Source organism: Triturus cristatus, chromosome 4_2, assembly GCF_964204655.1.
Source record: "Triturus cristatus chromosome 4_2, aTriCri1.1, whole genome shotgun sequence".
In the NCBI taxonomy this organism is placed as follows: Eukaryota; Metazoa; Chordata; class Amphibia; order Caudata; family Salamandridae; genus Triturus; species Triturus cristatus.
The window spans coordinates 104,169,371-104,193,544 of record NC_140586.1 but is presented as its reverse complement, the minus strand read 5'-3'; the positions used below and the strand labels follow the sequence as shown (position 1 = coordinate 104,193,544).

Genomic DNA, 24,174 nt, shown 5'->3' with positions numbered 1-24,174 from the left:
TTCAGCACGACTCCATGAAATACCCTCACTATAGGGCAGGTTATCCTTAATACTAACAAATCTATCCCCTAGGCTATGTATGTAAGCCCTGATCTATGGGGAGGAGCACAGGATCGTGTCAAAGTGTCTAATAAATAGGCTCTATTCACTACTCTAATCCTTAGACTTGGATGGAAAGAGACTGAAGTCATATTAATCGCTCTACAACACAAGAAGGCCGGGAAAATCGAGCAGTACACCAGGCCATCTTGAATTGATTTCAGCGTTGGATTCCAGAACAGAACACATCTCAGAGTGCTGCTTTTATTTATTCAAAGCTGCCCCCATGAGCTCACATAAAAACAGCTGTCTTCTGCAGTAATTGGACCTCCATTTATACAAGTGAAAGTGCTGCATAACAGGTGTTCTCATAAGCATCCTTCACAAAATGGCCGCATTGACACAGATGGACTTTTGGGTCACACATCGAGCGCATGCGCTTGTTGGTGAACTCTTAGGTAACAGAAATCTATGCATCAGGAATCTCCCTTTGCACTAGCAGACTATGTTATTTGTGAGGCCAATTGCTTCAACCTGTTGCCCTCTTGTGGCCATATGTGGTGGTGCTGATAGTTACGCAGCTCTCTACAGTGGCCTTATGGCTCACTGGTTAGAGGCGGCAGACCCGGAAGCAGAGGTCGGCCCGGGACCAGGGTTTGATTCCCGACGCAGGCAGGGTCTTGGGCCAAGGTCAGCGGACACGATAATTCTCGCCTCGGTGCCTACTCTAACCATGGATCCCACTCAGCAACTCTGGGCAATAGCTTGCTTAATCTCCACTTACGGCCCCATCAGCGCTGGGGATGCTTGTCTTCACCTTGGAGATGCCCAGTAGGGACCATCTCACAGGGAAAGCCAGGATGGGTTCCCCAGCGGTATACAGCGCCGGGACGCCCCGTTGCTGGGGCAGCTGTGCGCTTTACAAGTATACAACATTTACATTTACATACTGAAGCTCAAAGACCCCGAAATTTTTCAGAAATTTGTACTTTTTTTTACAAATATCTTTACACACCGGAAAGTACAACCTCAGATATAGATCTATCTCATTATTTTTCCACAATTCAATCACACATCCATCTCCAGCTTGATTTGGTGCCTCTGGAGGAAGGCCTCTTGCAAACAGAACTGCTGAACGCTTTAAAACTTCTTTAAAAAGATAAGGCTCCAGGCCCGATGGATTTACAGTTGAATTCTATATGCATTTTGCGTACTTTCTAATTCCACATTTGCAACACACTCATTTCGTCCTTTATTACATCCTCCAAGTCCACGGGTTCTTTTTCCGAAGCCTCGATCTGCCTCATTCCAAAGGCAGATAAGGATCCACGTCATTGCAAAAATTATATGCCTATATCTTTAGTTAATGTAGATTACAATTTTTTTTCAAAAGCCCTAGCTCTTAGATTAGAATCTGATCTTCCCCTGTTGCTTGGTAAAGAACAGTCCGGTTTCGTAAAAGGACGCAACATTACTGATGATACATGCCTTTTTAAAAAATATTTTATCCAAATGTTCTCATTACCCGGACTCCTTGGCTGCTATCGCCTTAGATGCGGAAAAAGCGTTCAACAGAGTGTATTGGCCATTTATTTTTCATGCTCTCAAATGGTTCGGCTTAGGCCCCAAAATAATTTCTTTGATTGCCCTACTCTATTCAGAACCCAAAGCTGCTATATCCACAAATGGTGTTGTTTCTCCTTATTTCCGGCTAAATCGAGGTGTACGTCAAAGCTGTCCCCTTTCCACCTTTTTATTTAATTTGGCGTTGGAGCCCTTCCTGTCACAAATTCATCAGAATCCCTTAATTACAGGTTTCCTCTCAGATCCCTAACAAATTAAATTAGCTGCATATGCTGATGACATTTTAGTTTTTCTTTCTCACCCACAATCTTCATTACCAGCTTTTTTAGAAGAAGTGGATGCCTATGGCCTAGTATCCGGATACAAACTAAATAAAGGAAAATGTGAGATACATCCCCTAACCAAATGCACTTTTAAGGATGATTTCAAAGCTTCTAACTTTAATTGGAATTCTCAACATATAAAATACCTGGGTATTTGGTTTTCCTCCTCAATAAAAACTTTCATCCCCATGAATATGGACAAATGTGCTGCTAAACTTAAAGAACTTACTGCATGTTGGCACCTCTTTATCTTTCTTGGTGGGGTCGCCTTGACACAATTAAGATGATGCTAACTCCCATAGTTCTTTATATATTATCCAATATACCAGTGTCCATTCCTTCTAAATCCCTTCAAAAAATAAATTCTATTCTCATTTCCTTTTTATGGAATGCTAAAAAACCTCATATGGCGTTAAATAAGTTAACAAAACTAAAGTCTGAGGGCGTTGTCAATTTTTCCCATTTTCTTAATTATCATAAAGCTTTTCAATTAAGACAATTATCGAACTGTATTGCAAACCAGAATGAAGGTTGCCCCCTTTGGGTAGATCTTGAATCCTCCTTCTTATCTCCTTTTTCTTTTCAGGAATACCTTTCTTTTACGCGCAAACCACAAACAATCTTTACTCCCATCATCAAACATTCTTGTAAATTATTATCCAATACGTCCCATTCCATTACGCATAACACAGATTCCTTTCTTAATTCCACCATCTGGCACAATAAACAAATCCTTATTAACAGAAAACCCATATATTGGAAGACTTGGAGAAACAAAGGCCTACTTTGGGTACATCAATTTTTTGAACGGAAATTACCCATTCCATTTACACAATTACAAACATGTTACAATCTACCCACCTCCTTCAAACCTAAATTTCTACTCTTGCAACATGTGATTATTGACGTATATAATACACTCAAAACACTACCCGTTGATGCATCTCAAACATCCTTTTTCCCCTGGCACACCCTTTTATTTGTACATCCTAAGGCCTCTACTATATACAATCGTTTAATGATACCCCCAATAACCAGAGACAAAACCAAAGTGTAATCCTTATGGGAAGCAGACCTTGCAACAAATTGGTCTATCTCCATGTGGAATAAAATCTGGACAAAACATAGGAAATCTTCTAGAGCAGCCAGCACAACACAAACACTATTTTTTGTCTATAACCGTTTGTTTCTTACTCCTAGTCGCTTGTATAAAATTCACACCACAACTTCCAGTGTTTGTTGGACTTGTTCCCAGATTGATGCGGATCTCAAAAAGTTGCTTTTTACCTGTAAATACGTATTCTGCTTTTGGGAACAAGTTTGGAACCAATTTAACACTATTTTTCACACGTCTGCTCCTCTCTCTTTTACAAATATTTTTTTAGGCAGTCTATCACATGATTGGAACAAAGATCAATCTCAGGTACTTCTTATTAATTTATTAATAGCAGTAGCTTTTCAACAGATTTCAAAACACTGGAGAGATTCCTCTAATTTATCTTATTTAGCATGGTGGTATGCAGTATGTTACAATCACCGCCTAGATACAGCCCTTGTCCACCCTATTTCCCTTGCTTCAAAACGATTACGCCTGTGGTGTCCCCTTACACAGTTTCTGAATGAGTCAGCACAGAAATCTTTTTCACCTGCTACTGCGTTACAAGAAGTTCCCAAGCCTCCATAATTTCCTTTTGTTTTCATACACTATTGTCTATTTTATCATTGTATAAAAACCTTATGAACCTTTATTGGCAATATTTTATAGTACGATTATTTGTCATTATAGATTTTCTCTCTCTTTTTGGCTATGTATATTTATGAATAATTGTATTTACAAAGCACTTGTTTGTTTGATTCTATGATTCTGTTCAATAAACCTTTTCTTGAACTTAAAAAAAACTATGAAATAAAAAGTGTACAATCACCAGTGACCTCTTTAAAAAAACAGTTTTGAACTAAAGAAGGAGACCCTGCACTCTAGTGCTCAGTGGGTGCCAGGGTTAATCCTAAATCAAACCAGAAGTCCTCATTTGTCAATTTGTATCTGTTTCTTTCTGCACGAATGCCTATTTGTTTGCTTATTTGTATCTTTTGCCTTTTTATTTCTACACATGTCCCTACTTTTTTGCTTATTTGTATCTTTTACCTTTTTATTTCTACACGCGTGCCTACTTGTTTGCTTATTTGTATCGTTTGCCTTTTTATTTCTACACGCGTGCCTACTTGGTTGCTTATTTGTATCTTTTGCCTTTTTATTTCTACACGCGTGCCTACTCGTTTGCAAATTTGTATTTTTTGCCTTTTTATTTCTACATGCGTTCCTACTTGTTTGCATATTTGTATCTTTTGCCTTTTTAATTCTACACACGTGCCTTCTTGTTTTCCCCTACTTGTTTTAAAATGAATTTTAAATATTGGATTTATTTTATAATCTGTTTTCCTTATCTCACATATGCACCAACCATTGCCTTTCTGCCCTGATTTTTTCTATGTTCTCATTCTGTTTTTGTACCCCATGACTGTTCTAACTGTCTCACCCCTTTCCCTTCTGCTGTGCTCTCAACACTCTCGTTTCGTGTCATCGTCTTCTCTGGTATCAACTTCTTTTTTTGCTACTTGCTCGTTCTCCTCCACTCTCCCAGCCGAGGAGTTTTCCTCCTGAAGCAAAGTGACAGCTTCCAACTATTCTTTCTAGGACAGGCAATCCAGTGCCTCTCTCTGGTCGATGAGTCCCGTCCTGCTTGTCCTTGCATCTGCTCTGGTCACCCACCCCTTTATTCTCTATATCTCTCTCTCGTTCTTTCTTTCTTTCTTTCTTTCTTTCTTTCTTTCTTTCTTTCTTTCTTTCTTTCTTTCTTTCTTTCTTTCTTTCTTTCTTTCATTCTTTCATTCTTTCTTTCTTTCTTTCTTTCTTACTTTCTTTCTTTCTTCCTTCCTCTCTGGCTGCCTTATTGAGAGTCAGATATGGAGCTGCAACACGGCAAAGTGCTCCGACAAGGGTGGCTGGACAAAGGTAGGTTGAGGCATCAATCTGCTGCAGACGCCTGCTGGACCAGCTGAGCCTTAAATACTTCCAAGGGTCTTACGGGATGTGGGACCAGGATAGCTTGGCGAAATACCCCAGGCCAAGTTTGGGATGTGCGCCATGCATGCTTCCGATCAGCGCCCTTTCTTGTATTTTTCAGGCTATGGATTTGTAGACTTCGACAGTCCAGCAGCCACGCAGAAGGCAGTAACCTCTCTGAAGGCAACTGGTGTGCAGGCGCAGATGGCCAAGATGAGTTTCTAGTTCCAAGAGGACCAGAGGGGCAGGAGGAGGTTCAGCTGCATCTTGTGAGTGAGTGGGGATTTAGGAGCGAGGGTGGCTTTATAGCACCTCAGGAGTGATAGAGGGCAGCTTGATTACAGCTGTTGAGTAGCAAGAGCCCGGCTCCACCCGAGGTTTGGTGTGGGGACAGACTACAGCTCAGTTGCACACGAAGATTGAAGGTCTGAGGCAATAGTCCTATATTTCAGTATCTACAAAATAAGTTAATGTCTTCTTAAAGTACGCTATTAGCTGAAGAAGAGCTTGCGGTATGTGATGTATCTATACATTGATTAGAGGGGGAATTAAGTATCTATTTGGTGCATTAATGTGCCTTTGTGTGCTCGTTCCTGTGTCCATACAACACCCCTTCCTCACCCAACACCAACATGTTTTCAGGGATTTCACACTAGAATCAAGGCAGTTGTTATGAGAATCTGATTTTCAATCAGACATTGGTAGTGGCCGCTATTAGGCATGGTTGGTAGGGCAGGAGGTAGGGGAGAGGTGAATGAAAAAATAAAAAAACTCACTAACCTGAATGCCGCTGGGTGCTGCTGCCTCTGCTCCGTCTCCTCGCAGCAACAGGAAGCTCCCAGCCTCCCAGAAACCCCTGTCCAATCATAACGCTGCCTTAAGCAGCATTTTAATTGGTCTGAGTGCCGTGGTTTGGTGCTCAGACAGGGTCTTGGATGCTTTGCATGTTTCTCACAAGGCTGTGTAATGCAGCCTGGTGGGGAAGATGTGAAGGTGCACATGACGGTTTGACCGGCACTCTTGGGCCAGTCAAACCGCCATGCGTACTTTAGAGTGTGATTTACATTCTGTGCAACACGGTTACAAAGGGTCTTCTTGAACTCAAGATTATTCCCAGGTTTCTGACTCAAGGGGCAAGTATGTGCCTTGGAAGCACAACAGGGAAGGCTTTGTTTATTCAAATTGTGAAAGCATACTCACAGTTAGGGAGAACTGCACCTCGTCCCTTGGATTTTAGGGGCTTCTGCTGCACCATTGGTCTGGTGTGGACATACATTAGTGCAAGACGGAGCCAAGAAGAGCCATCAATAGATGGCAGCCTGGAACTTAAGAAAAGATGCAAGTTTAAATCAGGCAGGCAAAATCTACTTCAAACAAATCGTCGGCAACCTCTACGGAGTCAATAGAGAGACCCCACCCAGTTTCTGCGTGGGGTCCTGGGTACAGGAACACACAGGCTGTCATGTCCATCAAGGAGAATGATTTGCCAGCTCAGAAATTACCTTGGGATGCAGTAATGCATAGGGTGCCCTAATTGGATCCTTCTATTCATCATAATATAGTAAAGCCCTGACAAATATGATGCAAACACCCAATACCCAACATGGTGTAGCCATGTGGGTAGGAAGATGCCCCAGGTATGGGAGACAGGACAGACCTTTACAGGCAAGAACTAGTAGTCAGCATCAGTGCAGGGGTGCAGGTGAAATTCCATTAGCCCTAAACTGTAATTGGTGCCACAGCCATGATTCAACTGATAGCCAGGAATGAGGGAACAGGAGCCACCATCACTCAGATTTGGGGGAGACTTTTGGGTGACTGCCAGCACCTCTAGTAGAATCTCGAGTTTGCAGGAGAGAAAGACACTGAGGAGGATTGAAATTAAAGAACTGGACAGTGTGGCACAGCTTTTCCAGGCAATGCGGAGGACATCTGGCCCTTCAGTACACAAGCTTAGACATATATAAAAACACACATTCATACACACACACACACACACACACACACACACACACACATATACACACGCAAACACACTCACTCACACAAACACACACACACTCACACCTACACACCACCACACACACACACACACAGAGCACAGCTGTTTGCTTGGTGCTCATTCTTTTAGGCGTGAGCGTGTCCCAGCTAGGCCCACGACCCTTGTTCATTGTTCTGGTCTTTGGTTTGGCGCCAGAATGCGAGGGCGGGAGTCATGCCTCTACAGAAAGACATGTCGGAGGAGAGGGCCTTCACTACTTGTCTTCCCTCTACTTCTCGATAGAACCACCTTGGCACTCATCAAAGCATCCCCTACAAGGTGCTGCGAAGGGTGTCCGTCAGTGCTGGGTCAATGCCCCCCCACCCTCTGAAGGCGTGGCAGTCCTGATTCAAGCATAACCGAAGCTTCATATTTAGATACTTGTTCCTTTTTTTTTGTTATTTGGCATTTGATAACGCTTGAATTATACTAGGGGCCGCAGAGGCTGGAAGTGGGCAGGTTCTCTCTGCAACCCTGAGAGGACCTGGTTAAAAACCCTGTGCAAGGCGGCCTGTGGGCCTGGGGGAAAGGTGGTAGGCTGCCATGTGAGTGAATGCCCAAAAAGAGGGTACGCCCTTGTCAGGTGGGAGATAGTGAGTTGTACAGTGAGCCAACCCTGACCTATGTGGAACGTTAGGAGAGTGACCACCTGCAATGTGTATACTATAAGGGATCTGGAGTGCGTTCAAAGCTGCCCATCGGCAAGCGGGTGAACACAGAGCTCTCAAGTTGTAACATGCTGAGATATTCAGTTACACATGGGTGTTTTTTTACCCAATCTTGGGGCATATTATCAAGACAGGCGATAAAATTGTCGCCGCTTTAGCGGCAGAAAACTGCCGCTAAAACGGCGATAATGGGCTTGATAATATGCTCTATGGAATTCCAATTGAAGCTCAGGTTAGATGTCCTTCACATCTAACATGGGCTTCGCCTGTCTTGATAATATGCCCCTAATTTGGGTAGTAGTAACCTCTGTTATTAACAGAGCACCAGACTGACAAAACCGAGAGCAAGCACTGAATAGAAAACACATGACCTCATCTCTGTGTGCATTCTGGTACTGGTAGTCCAGTTCTGCTATGTGAGGGGAACTTCTTCTTACCTTTGTTGTGGTGGGCTATTATATGTGAATTATTGCTTTTATTCCTCATTATCGATACATTTCCCAAAGTACCAGAACATGCAAGGGTGCTTACAGAAATCCTTGCTGCCATCACTGCCAGAAGCTGATTGGATAAACATGTTTGCTTTACATCTTTTGCCTTTTCCCTCAAATGTTCAGACTTTCCCCATTTTCATGGATCTCAGAATTATTTTTTGGTCTTTCCAGGGAACATTTGAGGTCAAAGTTCCAGCATAGGGTTGTGTTAACCTACTGTGCCTGTTCTGTTTAAGCCCAGATTTGAAGGGTCCATGAACGCTCACGCTCAAAATGGCGGACCATAGTTCAGAGCATGGCTTCAGATTCCTGAAATATCACCGAGGCCAGCGGCTTGCCAGGTCCCAGGGGGAAATCCAGTTCAGTAGGATTAGTAAGAGCTTCCAGGGACATTTCAGGGCATAGTTCTCATTTCTAAATCCAATTTTGAATGTGACTGCCTAGAGATTATGTCACTATAAAGAAACCCTTATGAAGAAATACCTTTGCAAAGAAACTACAGAGAATTTAAGCAGTTATAGCACATTTTATTTTTGTACATTTAAGCAGTTATAGCACATTTTATTTTTGTACACTAGGCAAAAAAAAAGGTATTGGTTACTAAAAGTGATAACGTCAAGGCCGGAGCTAGGGGTAGTTTGAGACTTGGGTCCTGATGTATGAAATTTCTATTTGCAAAAAGTGGTTGCAAATTGTGCACTGACTTTCTGCAAACAAAAATAAATTTTCCAAACCTACCTATGTGCTAATAGGCTGATTCACACAATTCAACATTGTGGGTCGGATTCGGACTTACCTCATCAATATTCATCAGGTAGGTCATACATTGTAACTCACTGCGATTGGGTGACATCACAGGAATGGTGGGCTGCTAGGGTCAGAAGCCCACCATGTCTGTGATCGGAATTTAAATAAAGTCAACTTTAAAAAAAACGTGTGGTCCATTCTCCTCAAAGGAAACAGGGCTGCATTTAAGAAGAAAAAGTTTTTTTGTTTGTTTGAGAGTTGGCTGATGAAGGGGTCACTCCTGGGATACTGCGTGGACGCAAAACTACTTTATTTGTTCAGGAGCCTATCAAGGTCTCCGCGTGTTCACCAAATTACAATCTGACCAGTACACAGTTTCTACGGTGCTACCACCCCATAAGGAACTTTTCATGCATATCATCAGTGCTAGCCTTGAAGGAGTCACTGTGTGACTAAACACGTGTCAGCTGTTATTCAATGACAAATGTATAGAAGATTACAGAACGTGGCTTTTCTCTGCAGTAAACCACAGAATTAAAATATCTACACACATACTTACTGTAAGGACTGAATATACTTTTTTGGCTTCTGTTTGAGTCCTGTGATATCTTTCTTCGATGTAATGTACACAGTGGGTCTTGTGGTCCGGTGTGTGTTGGCACCCCAGGTAGTTGGGTGTTCGATATCAGAATAGCACCAACTCGGGATTATGTGAAGTATTTGTAAAGATATTATATCCAGAGATACTTGTGCAAAGAGGTGGAATTGCGTTTTACTACTACCATCGTAATTGTAAATCATTTATGAATGGAATAACACCTTCTTTGAGGTGTTGGTAACATTTCTATGTTTTCCAACTGGATTTCAGTTGCAAAACATTGATATATACCTTAATAAATTACTATTTAGAAGAGATGCCCATCCAAAAAGCCACTTATAAAGGGTTTCTAACCCATTTTGCGATTCGGTAGCGTATTACCAAATTGGAAAATGGGTCAAGTACAGAACAAAAAGCCATTTTGCGGTCATAAACCCAGTGCTATTGTGAGTTGCAGACTTTGAAATTAAGGGCCTGATGTACACAGCCATTTGAAGTTGCAAAGTGGGAGTTAGGAGGATGAAATACATTTTCTTCACTATTTAAGTTAGCTTATTTGGTCTATCTATTTCTAATAGATTTTTTCATTCTTGAGGATTCATTGTAGTGGGTTCTTAATAATAGTATTTATTCATAAAATTATGCTTAGTTCAAGCAAAAATCTGGCTGGTTTGCAATACCTAATTTAGTAGAGAGTAGTATCTGATTCGCTTAAGGCCACACCTTAAACCTTACACAAGATGACCCATTTCCTGATGGGAACCACTCCTTCGTCTTAACTGTCTATCCATGACTGTATCAGACCTGTTTCTGGGCCACTCTTCGTTCTGCCCTTTTTAGTACCCTTTTCTTCAGCATTTTTATTTCCAGTACCTGTTGGCAAACGCGACCCAAAACGCTGTTTTTTCCCCACTTAGGGTTTGGTCTTAGGCCCAGAGACAATTGTGTGTATTCACACAATTTTTGGACCCACATGGTTTAGATTCAACACAAATGATTCCGAAGCGCAGTCTGTGCTTCAACAACTCCTCGTCACTCTACTCTACCTGACACATTCAGGAGACCAGTGACTACCCTTCAATTGGAGACACCAATGCTGCATATACTGCAAGAGGAACTCAATGCCAGGCAGAAGCATCTCTTCTCACATCTCGTCATCAGGAACATCTTTGCAAAATGACCTCCACCAAAGCTATCAGAGACACTCTTTCGAAAGAGAATGTTTGCCTTCTAGGAGGAATTTTCATCAGAGACCACTATGTGCTTGGTGCTGCAAAAATACAGGGATAGGGGCACACAACCTTTTCCACACCTTTCATCACTGCCATTTCTACCTCCTTCATCTCCACCACCACAATGCTCACACACACACCATCTGCTAAGCCTCAACCAGAGTCACATGAGGGGCCCCCACATGCATATTTTGAATCTGTCAATCCATATGATCCTAATGACCCTTATGGCCAGGCCTTTGGCACAGGGCCAGGTGATGATGCTTGATACGTCTACAATGTTGACATCCTAGGATAGCCTCTTTTAGAACACTATGGTCATCCAAAGGCAGCCAAACACCACAAACTAGGAATGTGTGCTACTAGTGGAAACCTTTTTCAAGTCCGAACACATGGTACATTTTCTACCAATGCTGAAAGGCTTGCTTATGGCTAGACAGTTTTAAAAAACAGGTATATGATACGTTTGTGATACCTAATGCAGAGAAAAAGTACAAACTCTCATCCAATCACTCCAATTGCGTCCCTCCCCCTGATAAGGAAAGAAAACAATTAGATGCTGCGGGCAAAAGAGTAGCAGTTTGATCTGTTATACACTAGCCAATCACCAATTCGTTCAGCCTCCTCTGGAGCTATGAAAGGCTTCAGTGGTAGGAGATTCAGGAACTCTTCAAACACCTCCCAGACAAGTACAAAAAAGGGGGAATGATATAATGTTCAAAGGCAAAATCACCCTAAATGCCAAAATGCATTTTGCAGTTGACACAGTGGACACAGCCTCCAGGCGCATTAACACTAGCATCCTCCTCAGAAGACACACCTGGCTTTGCACCTCCGAGTTGAAACCCAGAGTACAAGAGCATCTCCTCAACCTCCCATTCGATGGGGAGAAGCTCTTTGACCCCCATTTTTAAGAACTGCAAAAGGACACAGAGATTGTTAAGTCCATGGGTGTCCAGCAAACTCAAACTGCTAGGGTTTTTGCCTATTATTAAGGAGCGGAGCATACCTTCCATCATCAGGCAGGCAGGAGATACAAGGCCTACAGGGAAAACAACAGGGGAAAGGGCAGGGATGGCTCTGGTAAAAGAGCCTGCACTTCCAAGCAATGACCTCCCCCACTTCTCCCCACCCCGTTAATACAACACATGGAGTACACGAGTGGGTTCTAGCTGTGGTCCACAACAGCAAAAAGGCAAGACCTATAGGTTTTGCCATTGTTCATTAGGGCTGGCTTGGCAGTACAACTGTCTTAAGATTCATTGCTACCAATCCTATAAAAAATACATAGAGTGGACTTTGGCTGTGCCCAGAGGAGCTTTTTCGTCTCATTATTTATGCTATTGGCTGTTAGGAGCATCCTTCCACTGCTTTTGGAGTGCTAGCATTGCTTTGCATGAAGGATTATTTTACATCTTAGAAGTACCCTGAATCAGGACACTTAAACTTTATGTATATCATATATGCATTGTATTCCAAAAAAGCAATCATTTTTTCATTTATTTTTTCACTACAATGGGTTTTAAAGAAATATTTTAGAGACGACTCAAAATGCAAGCTACACCTACTGGCTTTGTGAAAGCTGGCTTATTTTCCTCATTTTTCAGATTTCTACACCGACTGCAACAGATGTAGTGTGTGGTTCTCTAGAGGGGTTTGAAGCACTGGAGAAGTGTTACAAAGAAGGGGCAGGGATGTGGTCTGCAAATTGGGACAAGAGCTGTGGAAATTTTCCGAATACAGTAATATTCATAGATTGACAGAATGCCACATTGTTCAATGACTTTGGCATTTCTCCAGCTTCGAAGACAGCGGTGGGGGTTTCCAGAAGGCCCTGACTGCAGACGTTTGCTGTTTACATGTGGAAAAGATGTGGACTAGGGGTGAAGTCATTAACTGTGGAACAGATCCGAGGATTTAATCCCAACTATCCTAGTTGAGAACCATAAATGAGACAAATAAGTATTTTTGTCAATCAGCGCATTCACACTCTCTATGTTTGTCGGCGAGGGTACTCAACTTGGTTGTATGTTAAAAAAATTTAATATCCAGGTTATTATGCAGATAGTTACATTTTTGGTAGATCTGGCTAATTTCATGGTATTACAACTTAAATTTAGCAATGTGAACTGAATTGTATTCGCTCGCCATACATCATGTCACGTTCTAGAGGTCAGGCTCCGAGAAGAACCTTGACTTTTTTCATAACATTTTTTGGCATTGCCCGTAGGTGGCGTCAGTTGACTCCTTGTAACTTCGACCCAGAGCCTACAGTGCCTCACACCTTAGATACTGTCTTTAGATTGTTTTTCCAAATGAAGGTCGACGACGCACCAAACAGTTAAAAAAAGAACAAAGACTATTCTGGACCCAATGTTCCTCATGGGAACAGTCAAGCCCGAACTGCCAAGTCAGGTCTTCCCTGGACCGAAAACAAGTATCCTGGGACCAGTTTCAGGGTATCACCCCTCATTAGCCAGGCTAACTTGAATCCATTGGCTTTGTTTGTCCTACGTTGGCAGGGTATGCACAGCCATGGGTCCTATGCTTACTTTGCCACTGGATTCAAGCTAGCCTGGCTGAAAAAGGGTGTTACCCTGAAACCGGTCCCAGTATGCTTGTTTCCTGTCCAGGGATGACCTGGCTTGGCAGTTTGGACAGGACTGTTCCCATGTGGAACAGGGTCAAGACTGATTTGCATATGGCTGGGTCTAATCTGGGGTGGCGAAGTGAGCTAAAGAACAATGATGGATTCAAAGCAGATCTGTGACTGGGGGTGAGTGTCTCAAAAGTTTCAGTACTCTGTCCATCATTTCCTTGTGTTTACTCTTGCCTGTAAAGCAACAGTGGTTCTAAAAGGCTAATCGGCTGGAGCAAAGTCTGTCAATTGACAGGAGGTAAAAGATACACTCCTGTCATTCAACAGAACGCAAATAATGCCTTCAAGTCAGACTTGCTAAAGAAAGAATGGAAACATATTTTGATCTTATATCAGAATAGAGTCAGTTGCGGCCAGCACAGGTAAAAGCGGTGGAATGGATAGGTAAAATTAAATACAAAAATGAATAAAACCACTCACGTTGTGCTCGCCTCATCGCCGTCTGTCTACTCCCCCCGCCCCACTGCTCTTACCTGTGCCGGCCGTGCCTGAATAGAGTATAGTAGACGACAAAACAAGCACCTAATGTGAAGGAGAGTATAGTGCACGACATGATCTGGCTTCCGAGTTCTAAACATTTGCTAAGCAGTAGTGAATATGTTTATTTATTCAGGAATTGTATGCTGGCAAACACACAAAGAGATGGGGGGGTCCAGAGGAAGTTTTTGAGACCTGCAAGGATTGGTACCCCAAACAATAATCATACACATACAATGAATCCTCGGGTCTAGATTAACAAACTAAGAAGAGACCAGTGGCGGTGCGTCCATTGGGGGCGTTGGGGCGTCGCCCCACTAGCTATGGACGACCGTCACGCTGATTCAGGATTCAAAATCAAAATTAATAATCGCAGTCTGCGGCTCAGCTATAGCTCAGAGAGCTGTACCTGGGACTGGCCCGACTGAATTGGAAATCGCGGAAGGTGTGGGGGCGGGGCTGCGGCAGTGATTGACAGCGCAGCAGAAATAGCATTGCTGCAGTGTGTGTGTTGCAGCGTGGAAAGTCAAATTCCCCCTTTCTCACAGATCAAGCATCGCAATAACACACTCACTCAAATACATTCATTGGTGGGGCCCATAACACCAATACTTCCACTAACTTAATCTGTTTCTCTAGAGGGATAAGTTTCCAAACGCTGACATGAAAGGAATATCTTTTTACCTAAAACCCTAATGCGCATTGAATACTTTTATTAGCTGTTAACCTCGTGATATTCCCCTCATTTGGTGATGAATCAGTTAGTTGTTTTTATGTTTTAGTGATTCAATTCATTTATCTATACTCTTCTCTTATTCTAGTTTCTTCAAATAATCGACACAACACGTTTGTCAATAAATCAAAACATTGTTTATCTAATTAAATTGCAAATTGTTAGAAAATCATCGTCCAAACTGCAGAACATCATATTTACCTAATCTGGCTGTTAGTCGTCCTCTAAGTCAGTCAAGTCGTGGAAAATCTTTAAATTCATCAAAGTCAGGCCGCAATTCAGTCTCTCAAAGATTCAGGATAACAGCTGTCCAGCAGTGTCACCGTCCTCTCCATCAGCATAACGTCAGGAAATTTGCAGCAAGACAAATCGAACGACAAGAACCCTTTCCTCACTATTCTACCATCTTTTTATAATGATTTTAATGTCAAAATGTATCAAGATTCAGTTTTAGACAGTCCTCATTGGTGGATTTGGGGTCACTCTGTAAAGTTCTCACATAGTCCGTAAGATTAAGTCATCGCACTTGCTGGTTCCAGTTTAAAGACAGTCCATTGTGGAGGTCCTGGCAACTCTCCCAGTATGACCTTGATGGGTACATCTTCTCCTGGGGTCAGGACGAGGCCATTGTTGCTGGCAGTGACGCATGCGCACTCCACCCAGAACCTCGTGAGACAGCAGCAGTTACGTCGCACGTCTCAGTCAGCCATCTTTATGAAGGCCCAAATGGTCAACTTAAGCAAAACAAACACAAAAACGTAATTAAAACATTGAAATGGCTAATAAATGTTAAACCCTCACTAATTCCCCTATGTGTAAGTAATTATCTAGCATAATAGCAACATTCAAAGCAATTATATTCACCCAGTGATGTCATCTGGTGCAACTTACAATTACATCACAAAAGCAACATATATCATGCAATATTCTAAATTTCTACCATTAGTATGCGTACATATATTAGTATACAATTAGTTTAGCCATGCAAAATGCAAATCCCACGTGTAATTCTTTTGTTAATATAATTGGTGAGTTTTCATTTCAAACAAATTAACAATATTACTATTAGTTTATTATTCAGATGAATATAAACATGCAGAATGGGGGAGGGGGTATACAAAATGTTGTACTACTCGCTCCAGCAATCCCCCCTTTGGTGATTATATCACCACACCAACAAAATTTTGTATCCCTTTTACGGAATATCAAAGTGATTTCTTGTTTTTATTCATATTTCAGTTTCCCCTGTTTCTTCTCTTTTTGCTGATTTATACATGCTCTCCTTGATTTCCACCAATTCTATTTCTTCAAATTCTCTTTCTTGTTTCTTATCTCTTCTCCTTAAATTTTATCTTTTTAACCTTTTCTGATTTTTATCCTTTTATGACAAATACATCCTAATTTAATTATTAATACTATGAAAATCACACATGTTAATGGAAATAATATCTTACCTAAAAATGTACTACCTAGTTTTACTACGAAATCTTTAATAGCTGATAATTTCTTTCCAATCTTTTCCCAAACACCTTCAACCTCCAGTGGTGCAATTTCGTCATGCAATTCTGTAATATTTTTAATATACATTTTCAAATCTTTACTTTCGTCAGGAATGTAAGTACAACAATGTTGAACTTTCAGCATTCCACAGACTCCACCCTCTTTTGCCAATAATATATCAAGGGCAAGTCGATTTTGCATTACCATAGCACGCATGGCAACCATTTCAGTATTTACCAATCAGAAACCTCCAGCGGTGCTGGTTGACAAGCGATCCACTACTGTTGAAAGTCTTCTAATTTTGTTTACATTCAGAGATCAGTAGAGCAAGTATACTCCATAGAAGCAATAATAATCCTGTACAACAACAACACATTTTACACCATCTCCTCATAAATGTACATCTACCTTTGCTACTATCTATGTTTGCCATCTTAGCTAAAATGAACCGTGTCTTGTGACTTAGCCTCTTCTACTTCACAACTAGTTTTTCTAACCCAAGGCTCTAAGCACCTACTTGGTTCTACCAGTTTTTGTCTTTTTCAGTATTTTATTGTCTTTCCATCAATAGTTTTCTTGTCTCATTCAGTTTGGCATTTCATCATCTTTCACTTTTCCTTCGTTTTCGGTATACAGAATGTCCTGAACATCCGCTTCTTCTCCAATATCGGACAAGATAACTCTCAGGATTTCCGATTCTTCGTCTTCCTCTACCACTTCCGGTACAACCACCTCCGGATTTCCTTGGCTATCCGCCTCTTCCTTTACTTCAGGCAGGGCCACATACATCCATTCCGGTGATTTATACTTCTTTTAGGTTTTCTTGTTCTTCTGCTTTCTTTAACTACAGTTGTTTCTTCTTCTTTTGATTTCTCCTGACTCGTCACTTCATTCACCTGTTCAGCCCTTGGTGAATTTACTCGTGTCAGTCGATACCTCAATCTTTTTATTTTATTCGGCCAAACGTCGTCTTTTGCAGTTCTTTTCAATTTACTCCCTTTATCGTTCTTTTCAGTTCTCCAAGCTCTCTTTCTTAGAACTCGACCTTCAGGTACTTCATCTTCGCTTTCCTCTGACTCTGTTTCAACTTTCTTTTTACTCCCAACAGTTTCTTTTTACACCACTTCTTTTGTTTTCCCTACTTCTGTCCCTCCTCGAATCTCTGACACGCAATCTTCCTGCTGACTACTTGTCCCTGCTTCTAACTGAATGTTGGAGTTCCGCAATAATCTTTCCTCTCTCTCTGTATCTGGCACCTGTCCATCTAAAGGTGTTGTTTCAAGTGGAATTTCTCTCAATCTTTCATCTGGCACTTCCTTCTCATGAATCTCTTTTATCGTCTCTTCACTGTCCTCTTCTTTGTTCTTTCCTTGTTCTTTCCTGGAAGATTGTGCTCTTTGTTCTGTCTCTGAGTCTGAACTGGTATCAGAAATCTGTATGTAACCTTCTCCTCAGGGAACTACTTCTGGGGACAAAAGTTAAACTCGGTGCTGTTTCCCCCCTTTCAGGGTTTTCTTTGTCTTTTGGCTCTCCGTCATCTGACTCAGTACTGGATTCTGATTCATTAAAATACTCCTTTTCTGTGCTGTCTACTGGATTTGGAATTCTCAAAGTATGGCTTGCATGGATCCAGTTCTTCAATCCAGCACACTTCACAGCTGTTGTTGTGGTCAAGATGACTTGTCTTGGTTTTCCCCACCTGGGAACCAAACAGTTTCTTCTTCTGTGGACTTTTATCCTTACCCAGTCCCCTGGGCTTAGATCATGGGCTGGCTTCTTTTCAAGGGTGGTGGCATCCGCTCCAACCTGATGAAACACAGAATGAACTCATCTGTTCCACCACACCAGAAGCCTCTGGTCGGTAGGCACAATGTAGTTTTTGTCGCGCATTTAATGCTTCACAAATCAATTTTATGATCTCATTATGAAAATGTCCTCCTCGGTCTGATTCAATTGTCACTGGGAACCCACATCTAGGGATAAATTCCCTCAAAAGTAATTTTGCCACTGTCATCCCATCATTTCTTCTTGTTGGAAATCCCTCTACCCATCTGGAAAATAGACAGACCCTAACCAAGACATACCTCAACCTGTTACAGGGAGGCATTTCAATGAAATCCACTTGCATTCTGGTAAAAGGTCCTCCTTCTCAACCTATTGTTCCTAGACTCACCACTGTCTTTCTTCCTGGATTGTATTGCTGACATATTAGGCATCTCTGACAAAGACTTTCTGCTACAAGTCTGAACTTTGCATTATACCAGGTTTGCTTAAAGGACCTGATCATAGCGTCTCTCCCTATGTGTCCCTGTCCATGATACATCCGTGCCATGGCAGACATCATGCTATCAGGCATGACTGGTCTTCTATCTCGATGGACCCACACATGATCGTTCTCTCTTGGTGCACATCCTGCTTTTACCCACTGCTTTATTTCCTCCTCTCCTGCTTCTTCCTGCAATTATCTTACTTTTCCCCATGTTCCCACAGTGTTAGTAAACATAAAAGAGCAAGAAATCACCTCTTTTTCCTTAGCCCGATTGATTGAATTCTGATTTCGTGCACAGTATTGTGCCATGTCATTTGCAAATTTATTTCCAGTAGCGATATAATCACCACTGCGACTATGGGCAGCACACTTTACAACAGCCAATTGCCTAGGCAGCTGTTTCGCCTCAAGCAACTTTCCACCCACTTCAGCATTCTTAATGGGAGTTCCACTTGAGGTTAAGAATCCTCTCTGCAGCCATATCTGGCCGAAGTTGTGGTCAGCTCCATAGCCATACTGGCTTTCAGTTATCACAGTCACTCTCACACCTTTCCCAATCTTGCATGCTCTCGTCAAAGCAACAAGTTCAGCTACTTGGGCCGATTTTACTCCTTTCAAATAGGATGCTTCCATTACTGCTGCAACTGTACATACCGCATATGCTGCACTCAACACTCCCTCATCTGTCCTCAAACAAGATCCATCGACAAACATAACAAAATCACTTTCTGGTAAGGGTTCATCTTTTATGTCAGGTCGTGGTTTTGTACAAAAATCAAGTACATCCAGACAGTCATGATCTGCTTCATCTCTTACTTCCACATTCTCTGCATCAGGCAACAATGTTGAAGGATTCACATTCACACATCTTACAAGACTTACATTTGTTGCACCTAATATGACCTTTTCATACTTAGTAAGCCGACTATGTGTCATATACTGAGTAGGACTCCTTGTTAAAAGGATCGCCCCATCATGAGGTACAAACACTTTCACAGGATATCCCATCACAATTCCCTCACTCTGTTCCAAACTTCGACATGTAGCAGCTACTGCTTTCAAACACCCAGGTAGGGCTACAGCTACTGGGTCCAACATTGATGAAAAATATGCAATTGTTCTCCTCAGTTTTCCATGCTTCTCTACTAGAATAGAGAGTGCACATCCATTTCTCTCACTGCAATACAACTCAAAATCTTTTTCATTGTCAGGCATACCTAATGCAGGTGCTTCACACAACCCATCTCTCAATCTTTTAAATGCTGCCAATTCCTCTTTATTCAAATCAATGGGATCTTTCACATCACTTCTTGTCAGTCGTACCAAAGGTTTTACGATCAATGAAAAATTGATAATCCATTGACGACAATATCCAACCATTCCCAGAAACATTCTCACTTCTATTTGGGTCATATGTGGACTCATTCTCTTTATGATCCTGATCCTGTCTATTGTTATTCTTCTCAGTCCATTTTCAATGTTATGTCCTAAATATTGTACTTCTTTCTTGCAAAATTGTAATTTTGATGGTGACACTTTTAGTCCTCCATCTGCCAAATGATTCAGCAAGGCTATCGTGTCTTTCTCACAAGCTTCACGGGTTTTCGATGCCACAAGTAGGTCATCGATGTATTGAACTAACACTGCATTTTCGGGCATTTTCTAGACTTTCCAAAGACTTCTTCAATAGCTGATTAAATATTGAGGGGCTTTCTGTATACCCCTGTGGAATACGGCACCAAGCCAAAATACGCTCACCGAAACCAAATGCAAACATTTGTTGACTGTCGTGGTGCGATGGGATGGAAAAGAAAGCATGGCATAGATCAATCACTGTATACCATTCTGCGTCATGTGGAATCTGATATAAAATCACAGATGAATTCGGTACAATGGGACATCATGATACAACAATTTTGTTTATCTTTCTCAGATCTTGTACAATCCTGAACTTCCCACTAGGCTTTTTCAGCCCCATTATTGGTGAATTACATGGACTACTCATTATTTCTCTCAAAATACCTTGTTTTAAAAAAATTTCAATCACAGGAGTAACTCCTTCGATTATTTCAGGTGTTAATTTATATTGAGGGACATTTGGATAACTTACTCCTTCTTTTACGGTTATTTTTACTGGATCTACATTTCTCATTAATCCTACGTCTTCTCTGGTGAAATCCCAAACTTCTGCTTTAACAGATTGTTTTAATTCTTTAGGTAATTCGTCAGGGTTAAATACAGCATAGGTTTCAGTAACCTCCTTCTCCCTGTTTGCCATTGTCATTTTAAACAGCACATCATCATCTGGTGTTTCAACTGCTATTCCATCTGGGGTACAAAATATAGTGCAGTTCATCTTCTCGCAGTTCATCATCTCGCTCGAGTGGCAACACGAGTTATCTGGTAAACTCTATTTAGGGGACCAGGTGATTGCGCAGGGACTACAGAGAGGACCATTACGTTATCGCTGCTGATCTTGAAACACTGCTGCTCGTTTCTTTTAACCATTTAGCACTTTTAGAGCATTCCGCTTTTTTTAACATTTTGATTGTATTGTACTGTAACTGTGTCACATTTATTTTCTCCATCCCCCCTCATGGTCGCACTGCTCGCACTTTAAAACTGAAACCCACAAGACTCACCATTTGGGTGTTTTACACGCTGTATTTGCTCCAGACCGCCATCTTGTGTGTGTGTTGGTGACGCTCCCAGGACGCCTCTGGGGTTAGCGCTCTAGTGGCAACACGAGTTGTCTGCCACACCCTATTTAGGTGAACAGCATGCGAGCGCGCAGCGCACGCACGCAGCGTCGCGCCGGAGGAGCGCCAGAGGAAAGCCCGTCTGCGCCCGTCCGCGCCACGACCAGGCCAGGGGCCACACCCTCTGGTCGTTTGATACAGTACGCTAGGGAAACTCTGCTAAGCCTTAACACCACATCACTGATCTACAATCCACCCCTTAACAGGGAAGACCGGGGAGGTTCCTGGGATTGCAACATATGGAAACAAAGCTCCGGCCACAAACAATCAAATAGGTTCTCAAAACATAACAAAACGACAAATCTACACTGTGGCCTTGTCAATGTCAGGTCCATGAGCAAGCACGCACAACATATTTTTGACCTAATCGTGGAAAAAGAGCTGGACTGTCTTTTTATGACAGAAACTTGGCTAACCCAAAACAGCAATCCAGATGTAACGACTGTTCTCCCTCAGGGGTATCTCATTGTTAGACAAGACAGACCCCTCCAGAGAGGTGGTGGAATAGCCATTGTCTATAGAGATTCACTGAGCTGCCTGACTTTTTCGATCCCAGGTATTAAAGGTGCAGAAAGTATAGGCTTCGCCCTTAAGGTACATGACTCCTTTACCTTCTCAGGAGCACTATTATATCGACCTCCAGGAACACCCACTGACTTCATAAACAGTCTAGGAGAAGCAGTAGGGGACCTAGCACTAAAATCAGCCAATTACACGATTTTAGGAGATACAAATATTCATTTAGACTCCCTGACAGACCATGCCACCCTAGGTTTTACAGATACAATGAAGATCCTAGGCCTTAATATACTTACCACCAGGCCCACACATAAGGCAGGTCACATCCTTGACTGCATTTGCTCTAACTTGAGCACACTTCATGTAAAACCAGCTCAAGAATTAATTTGGTCTGATCATAGCTATATCCGTTTTCAACTTCAAGGGGTAATGATACACACGCCTGTGAATAAGCTATGCGATCCCTATGAAGGGCCTAACTGGAAGAAACTGATAGGACTACCGGGTTTCTTAACCAAGGTATTAGAAACCAGACCACCATCAGTAGGGGATCCTGAAAAAGATTGTAAGTCTTTTAGGGAATGGATGGGTGCCTTATCCATGGATAATGTCAAAACAACATCTAAACCAAAACACAAAAAGAAACCCAGATCCTCTGCCCCCTGGTTCTCCCAAAGTTTAAAGGAGGAACAAAGGAAGGTTAGAGCATTAGAGCGGAACTGGCGCCGAAATTACGACACAACTGACCAGATCAGCTATAAAGTGGCCCGCCGCTACTATCATGGGATGATAAAATCTGCTAAAAAGGACTTTTTTACTAATGCCATAACCAACAGCAATAATAACCAAAAAGACATCTTTAACATTGTCAATCTATATATTAATCCCAAAACCATGCAGAGAGATATTCCTCCCTCCCATACCCTGTGCAACAATATAGCGGAATACTTCCGTGAGAAAATACAGATACTCACCAAAGACTTCCCACACCCCGTCCCTTCAGAGGAGGCCGAACCTAATAGGAATAGTGTGACTAGTCATCTAGCCGCCTTTCAAGAAGTCAGTTTAGAAGATTCACAGACAAAAATTCTACAAATTAAATCAGGCTCTCCTTTCGACCCGTGTCCCCCTTGTGTCCTCCACACTATGGTGGAAATTGTAAACCCCAGTATTAATAACATTATTAACTCCTCACTCTCTTTGGGAGTAGTCCCAGAGGAATGGAAATTGGCAGCAGTAAGACCTCTACAAAAAAAACATTATCAGACCCCGCCACCCTTACTAATCTACGACCCATCTCCCTGCTCCCCTTTTTCTGTAAACTTACAGAAAAGGTAGTTAACCAACAGCTCACCTCCTTCTTAGAGGACAATAACATCTGGCACCCCAACCAGGCTGGATTTAGAGCTAATCACTCAACAGAATCAGCTCTATTATTTTCGTTGGAAACACTTAGAGCAGCACTAGACCAGGGAAAAAAAGCTGTCCTTATACTTTTAGACCTGTCCGCGGCGTTTGACGCGGTGTCACATTCCATCTTGACAGACCGACTAGCCGCGGCAGGGATAACCGGTAAGGTACCGAGTTGGCTAAAAAGCTTCCTAACGATTAGGCGACAAGTGGTCACCTTGGGTCAGTTCAGATCCGAAGAGATCCCAATAAATTCAGGGGTTCCGCAGGGCTCCTGTTTGAGCCCGACACTTTTTAATGTGTATATGGCCCCCCTGATTTCCCTCATATCATCTTTCGGAATAGCCACTATTTCATACGCGGATGACACTCAACTCATCCTAGTGATGGAGGATGAAACCAACGAGGCAGAAATAAGACTTACAAACTGCCTAAAAGCCACTTTCCGTTGGATGAGGGCGAATCATCTTAAATGTAACACTGGGAAGACTGAGATCCTACCGTTTGGTAAGGGCAACTCTTTCAACCCGGCATTATGGTGGCCGGAAGATGCAACCGTTCCTCCTAATATCGCTAATGCAGCCCGGAATTTAGGGATAAAATTTGATCCATCCCTGAGCTTTCAACAACAAGCAGTAGCCGTGGCAGGAACCTGCTTCGGCATAATTAAAGGGCTCAGGAAATTTTTTGATCTAATTCCTTTCGCCACAAGGAAGACGGTGGCAGTAGCCCTCATTACCTCTCGCATAGATTACTGCAACAGTATATATGCAGGAACTAACAGGATAGTCTGTCATAGACTACAGATGGTGCAACATGCAGCGGCCAGACTGGTGCTAGGATGGAAAAGAAGGACCTCAGCTACGATCGCTTTGAACACCCTGCATTGGCTGCCTATTCATAAAAGGGTGCTTTTTAAAATCTTGTTAATTACTTTTAGGGCAGTTAACAAAACAGGTCCCAAATACATCGAGAGCATGTTCCAACGCTACGTTCCCTCCAGAAGTCTTGGGTCTCAAAGTGACAATCTTCTGACTATTCCCAAGTTTAGGCTTAAA

The 24,174-nt window shown here is 42.2% G+C and overlaps 1 pseudogene; it reads left to right on the top strand.

The window, feature by feature from the left end:
* Positions 1-4,910: 4,910 nt before the first annotated feature.
* LOC146833105 (RNA-binding motif, single-stranded-interacting protein 2-like) overlaps positions 4,911-24,174 on the top strand; it is a 153,348-nt pseudogene continuing 134,084 nt past the window's right edge.